Source organism: Pantherophis guttatus, chromosome 1 (assembly GCF_059756535.1).
Source record: "Pantherophis guttatus breed Tessera chromosome 1, ASM5975653v1, whole genome shotgun sequence".
Lineage (NCBI taxonomy): Eukaryota > Metazoa > Chordata > Lepidosauria > Squamata > Colubridae > Pantherophis > Pantherophis guttatus.
Genome location: NC_142063.1, coordinates 120,884,132 through 120,893,927, shown reverse-complemented (window position 1 = coordinate 120,893,927; position 9,796 = coordinate 120,884,132). Strand labels below are relative to the sequence as shown.

The following is a 9,796-nucleotide window of genomic DNA, read 5'->3' as shown; positions in this document are numbered from 1 at the left end:
TAATGCTCTGAAATCTTGCATCACCTCATGGGAGTCTTCTTAATATATGTCTTCTCCTTCAGTAAACCATAAAAGTTAGCTTCTGCTCTCCCTGATTAATTTTTCCAGCTCACTACTTTGAACACCATCGTTTCCAGATCTAGCAATGCTTCATCACATGTTCCTATCTAGAGATTAAAGTAGGTTGCTTCAAATTATATGCCAAGCAATACACTCTATTAATGTAGGTATATTTCAGTTTCATTAAAATACAGTTAGTAATTAAATACTATTCAAGTATTTAATTTTTTCAATCAAATTAAAAATGACAATTTGATGGCAATGTATGACAAAGAGAGCTCTGTGAGACCTTCTCTTGCTGTCCTAGAGTCAGATAAGACTATCAGGAATAAATGATAAGGGGAGATTGCAAAGGGATATGGGAGGTTTTGGTTAAAAATAAGGTAAAAATGCTGTTCTTTTGGAGAAAGACACATCATCTTTACCCTTGCCTCCAGATTATTATCTTTTAATTCTTTACAGAGTCTCTTGGGAGACAGCAAAGTTTAGCAACCCAAAGCTGATTAGTAGCCATAAAAAATTATTAGTGACTTTTTCTGTGGAGTCAGCAGCCCTTTCAGTCAAGTGAAGTTTGCTGAGCCCCCCTCATGAATAATTTGTCCATGGCTCTTTATGTGACACCATTATCTGGACTTCAAAGAAGAGGACCTGTTAAATAACCCACAATTAACTGAGGCATCCTTAGGCCTTGAACACAGTTACTTAAAAGCCAAACTAAACAAACAGAGCTTTCCACTGGGGCTTCACCCGAAGGGAGGGGTGGGGTCAATAGACAAGAGATAAAAACACATTCCAAAGGGGGGGGCTGACTCCAGAAGGGGCATATTTCTAACCCCTTATGTCTAAACATGAGAGAAGGTAAAGATGTTTGGAAACCAAGAGCCAGGAAGGGAAATTGGCAGAGAGTACAGCATTTATGCTGCTGTTATTAAGCACTGATTAAGTAATCAGCTGATGGGGAGAGAGAGAAAAGGCAGAGAGCTGATGAAAACAGAGTGGAAAAGATGAGAAGCAGCCTTCTTAGATTTGTTCCCCATGCAAATCTATGCAAAGTGTTATCAAGGCAGCTGGCGTGACCCAGGCCCCATAGGAGTTCAATGGCCACATGCACGCATGAGATTATTGTAACCCTGGCCTCATCCGCTGACATGCTGTGGCCTCCTACAATTTTGTTGGCTTGACCTCCATGTGCCTCGGTCAAACCCAGCTTGAAACCCTAGGCAGGAAGTTCAGAGTGAACAAACCAGATGCTGATTTCTCTCAGTAAATATAGATAGAACAGGGGAGGATAGAAAAAAAGACTTTGTCACAGAAGTTGGATAGGACAGGGGAACAGGTGAGGCAAATTCTTAAATTTGCTGTTAAGAAAAGAACACAATGCTGGAGTAATACAACAAGTGCTACATTCTGTTCCAATTCAAGTCTCGGCAGTGGAAAGACGCCTCTGGAAACAAGCTTTAAAGCTGATGATTCTCGGGCCTACCACACCAAACACATTGGGAGGTTGCTTAGTTGGAAAAGGTTGTCAGCGTCCTTCCGGTTTGCCTTTTGGTGAAAGCTGTTCTTATTTTGAAAAGATTCTCTTAGTAGAGTTTACTTTCTTTTCTAATTCCTTGACCGATGGTGTGTACAGTTTAATGTTGTACAACTCTTTTATTGTGAGCCATCATCTTTGAGCAGACTTTGATGTTAGATATGTCAATGTGGAAGGAAAAGGGGGGTAGGGGTATATGGAAAGATAAGAGGAAACAGCCACTAAGAAACCCCATGGGAATGTTTCTTATAAACTTTCTGGGATAGGAAAACCGTCTTCTGAATTCAGTTTCCTGCAAAACATATAAAAAGAATTCTATCCAGGTAGTTCATGAGCCTGTCTCTTTGTTGAAGATTCATTTTCCAAGCTTGTGGGTTGATTTCTGAACATGAAGATGTTACCTACCAGGCTAGGTAACATCTTCAGTGGAATTTAGGGAGTGTCAGTGTTCTTCTGCTTATAAGGACAGTGTGGTCACTGCATCACAAGACCTACTGTGGTCAGTAGGTCTTGTGATGGGGAGGTTATGTCAGGTGAGGGTCATGTCAGGTGAGGATCTTGTGATGGGTCAGGTGTGGATCACCTCAGGTGAGGGTCTTGTGATGGGTCTTGTGATGGGGAGGTCACATCAGGTGAGGGTCATTGGGAGGTGAAGTCCTGGTTGGGGGGGGGTTGCATGGGTTGGTTAAGGGTCAATGCCATTTCTGGTTGGCTGTGCAGTTGATTTAAATTCTGAGAGGTTCTTAGCTGGTTAAGGTCAATGTGTCTGTTGTTGGAATTGCTTGTGGAATGCCAACACGGATGTTACCTAGCCTGGTATCAAAACATTTGGAAATCAACCCACAAGCTCATAGAATGAACGTCCACCCTCATTTTACACCCAAATTACAGATAGCTGTCTATTTGTTTCCAGCATAAGGCAAGCAATTCTCTTTGAGAAGCCAAAAAGTTGAGTATGAAGGCTTTTGCTTAGCTTTACTTTGTTGTTGCCATTACTGTTATTATTTTATAAAGCAGCCTTTGACAAACTGGTACCTTTCAGATGTGTGTATCATATCTCTATCAATCAGCATGGCTAAAGGCGTGGAAGGAAGAGGGGAAAATTTCCCCCCTCCCCATATAGCTTGTAGTGTACATCAAGCCCACTCAGTCTCAATCAGGGCATTATCTGCGGCAGGTTAGAGACTTGCTGGACTTCATTCTGACAGATATCCATACTGTCCAGAATCCTGTGGGAGAAAAAGCAAAACAGACATCCAGATAGTACTGAAATAAAGAAAACTGATTATCAACTGTTCAGAACAGGTAATCCTAGAAAAATATACAAATGTACTCCCTTTCATGTCCATCCAGATGAACTTCACTTTAATCTTCAGTTCTAAGAAAAGGAGAATAATTTCTGAACATAATTTTGCTAAACTTGCATAAAGACTATGTTTTGTTCCTTCCTAATATAAAAAGCCACAAAATGTTGTAGCTTTCCTATGTAGAGAGGTTATTCTAACCCAGGGGTGTCAAACTTGATTTCATTGAGGGCTGCATCAGGGATGTGTTTGACCTCAGAGGGCCAGGGGTGGTGGTGGCCAGAGTTGGGTGTGGTAATGGTGGATGTGGTAATGGTGGGCCAGGCCATGGTGGGCATTTGACATAGGCTCAAGATGCATTCTTTTTCCTTCCCTTCTTTCTTTCCACAGTTCTTTATTATAACCATTTTCCTAGCTCTTCTACCAGATATTATTGGCAAACATTTACTACGTATTCTTCATATTCCACTAAACTTTTTATTTCTAAATTTATACCCCATTGTTTAATAGTAATTTGCTTTTCTAGGCAAATTACTAGGCAAATTTCTAATTTATACTATTGTGTTTTTATTATTCAACTGATAATAAAAATACAATAGCATAAATAACATGATAATACAAGATCTAACAGCAGAGGTAAATTTGCAGGATAATAAATAGAAATGGCTGTCAATTATAGATACAGAATATAATACAGAATATAGAATACAGAATAGATTGTAGATTAAATGGATCTATAGTATGTAAAATCTGGCATTAAACTGTAGTATTAACATAGGATGTAGCTTATTTTCTATCCAGATCAGGCACTTACTTGAGGCCACATAATTGTAATCCAGTCCAATTCAGTCCTCCTGCAACACTCTGCCAGCCAAAAACTGGCCACACAGAGGCCCTGGGCAGCCACCACATGGCCTGTTTTCAGCCTCCACAGCCTCCTGCAGCACTCTGCCAGCTGAAAATGGGCCACGGGAGGCCTCACGGGGCCGGCCCATGGACCTTGAGTTTGAAACCCCTGCTCTAACCTAATGTTTTTCGACTTTGGGAAAATGCCTGCTTCGTTGTCTTCAACTTTCGGAATTCTCATCAATAGCCATACTGGCTATGGAATTCTGGGATTTGAAGTCTACACACCTGGAAATTTCTATGGTTGTGAAACCATGCACCCTTTCTCAATTGAATGCCCTCAGGTGTCATGGATATCAGGTCCCAAAACTTTTAGCCTTTGGGTCCGCTTGATATGTAAATGCAACATTTTCTACAAATTAAAATATTTCTTTTGATCTGAAAGTATGTCTACAGGCATCCAAAACCATTCCGTAATTTGCACACATAGACTCTATACTTTCTAAAAAGTGAAAATAAGAAACATGATGGAACTGACTCAGCTCATTTTTCTTAACACTGTGTAGAATAGCAACCATGACCAAAGAATTCTCTCTTTTTCAAGTAGTTTTCAATAGGGTTCAATATTCTATCACACACATATAGAGAGCTTTTTAAAACTTATGATTAACAATGACATTACTGGAATACAGTACTTATGGGTTTATCAGAATTTTCTTCATACTCAGATTTATGTCTAAACAGCATCTTTGAAGACAGTTAAAGCAAGATAATTCAGTAAAGGAATAACTAATGCAATCAAACTATTTTTAGAAGCTTGTTTTGTTCCATTATCTTGCTATGGAAAGTTCCACTTCTTACTTAGATAAATTTTTCGTCCAAGGGGGCATTTTCTGCCCAGCTCATTACATTTGTTGCTAGTTCATGACTATCATTCTCTCTTATTCAGGTCTCAGTGTAGGAGCCTTTGTTACTGCCTTTTGCTGTATTACACTTTTGGTTCCAAATGTTCATGTCCTTTTTTTCTTTTATTATTCTTTATCTTCAAGATGTACACTGCCCAAAGACATTGGATCATCAGAAAACTTCTAAATCTAATGATGATGGAGGAGGAGGAGGAGGAACGTAGAGATGACCTCTAGTTTAAAACATGTTTTTAAAAGATAAGGCAATTTATGAAGAATATTTTAGCTGATATTTAACTGATATTTAGACTAGCTCTTTAGTCTAGAGAACCAAACCCAGAGGACCTTCATATTTAGGGATATTTGGTGTGGTATAGTAGTTAAGGACTAGGACCAGATATATCTGAGTTCAAGTTCTCCCTAAGCATGGAAGCTTACTAGGTGACTTGGGTCAGTCACTCCCCTTCAGTCTAATCCAGTGGTGGGATTCAGCCAGTTCGCACCACTTTGGGAGAACCGGTTGTTAACTTTCTGGGCAGTCTGGCAAACTGGTTGTTGGAAGAAATCATTAAGTCAGAGAACCAGTTGTTAAATTACTTGAATCCCACCGCTGGTCTAAACTACCTCTTGGGATTATTGGGAGGAAAATTGGAAGTATACTGTCATGTGCTCCCTGTAGAAGGAGAGCTGAATTAATTTATGATCGACATAATATCTCCAATCACCTTTTCTGGTAAACAAATTGTATTATAAGGCACACACACACTTTTATGAGGTGCTGCTTGCATCATCATTTGCGCAGAGTGGGTGAGGAGGGGAGAAGAGAGGAGAAGACAAGTTAGTGATACAGATACAGACTCCGTGTGAGACAGATCACAAGTACCTTATCAATTAGCAATTATATGGTGTTAAAAACCCCGGCTGTATTTGTTGAGACCTCTTGAGATAGCCTGAAACCTTTTGATGTGAGTTCAACAGTCTCAAATTAAATCTGGCATCAGTTCAGCCACTCCATGCCTCTGACGAAGTCAGCAGCAGTTGACAAAAGCTTAGGCCTTTTAACAAAACCTGTTAGGCAGAAAGAGTGCTTCCAGATGCCTTCTGATTTTTTACTGTCTTGAGCTCTTGAACAAAAGGTAGGATATGAATCACATCAATCACAATCAATGTGGAGAAGCCAAAATGTTTTCATTGCTAAGATTTAAGGGGTAGAGATGAAAGACAACCCCATAGCTGGGTCCTGCTGTGCCTCTTTTTCACGGTGACAGTTTTTCTTCTTATGTTAGCAGTAATGATCTTCCCTCCATGACTGAATCACCCTGTATTGCTTTTCACACATACATATCCTGAAATGATAGCTTTTAACTTAGAAATGGGTAAGAAGAGCATCCCACCGCTAATAAAATAATTCCAATGAGCTTTGCTAGCTTCCTTGTCTCCTGCTATCATCTTACCGTAATAACTGAAGAATGTGGACAATAAAATGGTATGGTATGGACCTAACCGATCAACCAATTCTTATTAGTTGATCTACCAATCTACAGAACAAGAAAAGGAAAATGCATTTCGATACAAAGAAAAGCATTTCCTGTGTTTTCTGCTGATTTGTTTTGAGGGGGGGGAGAAGTGCAAAGGTAGAAAAACAGCCTGAAGAAAAACTGACAGCTTTTTAAATATCCTGCAGTTTTCCTCCTTGACTATCAAACTGATGGTTTAACTGGTTTTGCTTTCAGTAAAAAATAAATATAAAACTTATAGTTAAAAGAAAAATGTTGTATGTTCACCTAGCCATTATGCTCAGAGTTCTCAGCCTTCCTTTGCCAGTTTTTCTAGGAGTCAACAGATACAGTGAAATTTCAATTTTTCTAACCCAATTTTGCAAATGTAGGTAGTTCTCGTCTTATAACATTTAGTGGCCATTCAATGTTACAATGACACTTTAAAAAGTGACTTATGACTGTTTTTCACCCTTACAACGGTTGCAGCATCCCCATGTCACCTGATCAAAATTGACTGGCAATTGATTCTTAGTTATGACGGTTGCAGTGTCCCAGGGTCATGTGATCACCTTTTGCGACTTTCTGACAAGCAAAGTCAATTGGGAAGCCAGATTCACTTAACAAGAGTGTGACTAATTTAACAACTGCAGTGATTCACTTAACAAATGTGGCAAGAAAAGTCATAAACTGGGGCAAAACTCACTTAACAAATTTCTCACTTAGCAGTATAATTCTGGGCTCAATTGTGGTCATAAGCCAAAAACTACCTGTAAGGCTGAGGAAGTTTCACTAATATATACAAACTCATAGCCACCCTGTCATCATTCATCCCATCTCAAAAGTATTCATTTTGATCTTCTTTCATTTGTACTACTTAAACCAACCAGAAGTAACTTTAATCAAGTACTTTTGCACAATAATATTTGAAGTGAAAATTGCAGCCAGATGTCAGTTATATGTATATCTATTGCATTCATGTAAACATTCCTAGCAGACAAGACAATTAGTTTCTGAGTCCCAATTATCTGTGTTTGTGATGGGATATGTGCACATATACATAAATAAGGACACACATATTACAAATTACCTATATACATGTTCCTTTAAATAGCTATGTGCAGTTACCTTTATGCATTTAGTTTTAGGAAAAAAATTGCCATCTTTAATTACACAGACATTGTATAAATTATACAATGATTTCCCTGTGATTATATTTAATTCTTATCCATAAAAGAGAATAAGAGTTGAAGCATAGATTCAATCTTCTTAATTTTAATTGCTTCATATTATCTTTTTACCTTTTCATCATTCTGTAAGACACCCATAGTCATTATAACAGTGAGATGGAAAGCATATAAATTTAATAAATAAATACAGTGATGTTGTTGAACAAATGGAGAATCAGTAATGTTAAAGTGCAAGTTCTGAGTGGGTAATATTTCCAGTTGTTTGCGTATTGATGGACTTTAAATACTGTACATATTATAAAAAAATATTTTGAGGATTGTAGATCATTATATCTAAAAGTCACAAATGACATAAGACTGATAAAGCCTTCAGTCAATTTATGATCTGCAACAGTTAAATCTGGGTGAAAACAAATAATGTGATAAACAATCAGTGAAGAGTTCTTTGGTGCTCCATAAACTGAGTTTTTAAAAAAACTAGATATTAAAGTATAAATACTACCCATAACACAGAAAAACAGATAGATAGCAACATGGAGATTGTGATTAAAAGCCTTATTGACCTTCATAGAAGTTAATAATGTTGAAGTGAATAGGATGTCCTTCTGAGAAGATAGACGTAGGTTTCTAAGACATGCTGTAAGGTTAAAGAAGACTTTAGTATAATTTCAAACAAGTTGTACTAAAGTGTTTTTAATTTATTGCACATAGTCCTAGGTGAATACTAATTTTGCATGATAAGGATGAAGTTTGTCCAGTTACCTTCAAAAATCAAGTATCATAAAAATCAGCAGGCAATAATGCTTTTGTGTATGATCAAGCATGGCATTTTTTTTCCAATAATATTTCCCTGTCTCAAGATTTCTCTGCATCGTCACAAGAATAAAATTGTTCAGGCCGAGGAAGAACTAGAAAGTTATTTTTTGGACCTAGTCCAAAATTCTAAAGAGCTGGTGTCCAGTTTTCATAGAGTTGGCACATAATCCTTTTATGTTAATCTTTATAGCAAAAAAAATTAAATGGGTGACATGATTCATGATGAAATGATTCAGATATATAGTGCCATGCAAGATGTCTACATCAAAAAACTCCGAGTTAGGGAATCTGGTTAAAGTTTACTAGCCATATAATCATTGATTTTTAAGAATGTGTTTTTTATACTGTAGTATAAGAGAAAATTTGTACTGTAGTATAAGAGAAAATATAAAAAGAAATTTGTGAAGGGCAGGATACTAATGTATAAAATAAAACAAATACATAAAAACATCTTCAAATGCCTATGCATAAATCTGCAAATGTGTAAGTGCAGGCAATTATATTCATCACTTGCAGTGACACACAACTGACTGAAGACATCCTAGCCAACACCTGAAATGTATCATGTTCACCCACAAATCTATTCTGAAATTCAGTTTAAAAAGGTAAAGACATTTTGCATGACAAGTAAAACTTTGAATGTAACCATTATCTCTTTTTAGATCGTGCACTTACATGTTGCAGTGGGCACCACCATATAACTGCTATTTCTTTTATATTCAAGATTATAGGTGGAGACTCTTATTTTTCAGTGTTTTTAAGACTAGGATTAAATTGTTTTTAGTACTAACATTTAAACATTAACTTTTAAAATATATGCATTTTACTGTTTATTTGGAATACTTTTAAATGAACAATATGTGTTGATTATACTATGAAAGTTTTAACTTTTATATTGTATGTTATTTTAATTCTCGGCTGTTCACCGCCCTGAGTCCCTTTGGGGAGAAGGGCGGGATATAAATTTAATTAATTAATTAATTAATAATAATAATAATAATAATAATAATAATAATAATAATAATAATAATAAAGTTACTATAATAAAAAAGGCCAATCTTTGGCACCTAGTGTTTACATGGACATATCAATGGGATTTTTCTACTTCCAGACTACTCTACTAGTTCTTGAATTCTCTAATAGTCTCCTATCCTAGTACAAACCAGGTGTCAGGGTTCCAAAAAACACCCCCAACGAAATAAAACTCTGACGTCCTTAATTTTTGGAATTCAGACAAATTAGATCCGTTATTACCACCCAAGCAGCTGTATTCAAGCTACTATCTAGTAGGTTCAGCCTAGCGAATAAAAACTAGTTGTTAATCTTCTTCTGTTCTTCCTGAGGGTCTTTCCTAAGTGGTCTTTGCGGTAGTCCTCCTCAGGCTCTGCCACTGGTGCCCCTTTTATTTCTTGTAGGGGGATACCTGAAGACAAATACTGTGAAATAATTAAACTGGTTAAATTGCAAAAGAGCTTTTTGTCTCTTATGGTGAAATGGGGAGGGAGAGGAACATGGTAGCCTGCTTTCTGTGCTTGGGGAAGGGGAGAGAATGGGAGTGGATCTACTTTGTTTTATAAGGCATGTGTGTGCACGCTTAGACAAAGTACTGGAATCTCATTACAGATCAGGGACGGGGTAGAAAGAA

General features: G+C 37.3%; 1 long non-coding RNA gene across 1 annotated transcript; it reads right to left on the bottom strand.

The window, feature by feature from the left end:
- Positions 1-216: 216 nt before the first annotated feature.
- Positions 217-3,998, bottom strand: LOC132710629 (uncharacterized). The gene is made up of 2 exons (XR_009621310.2): positions 3,713-3,998; positions 217-2,823 (listed from the first exon to the last, which is right to left on the bottom strand). It is a non-coding gene; the product is annotated as an uncharacterized LOC132710629 (long non-coding RNA).
- Between the last annotated feature and the right edge of the window lie 5,798 nt (positions 3,999-9,796).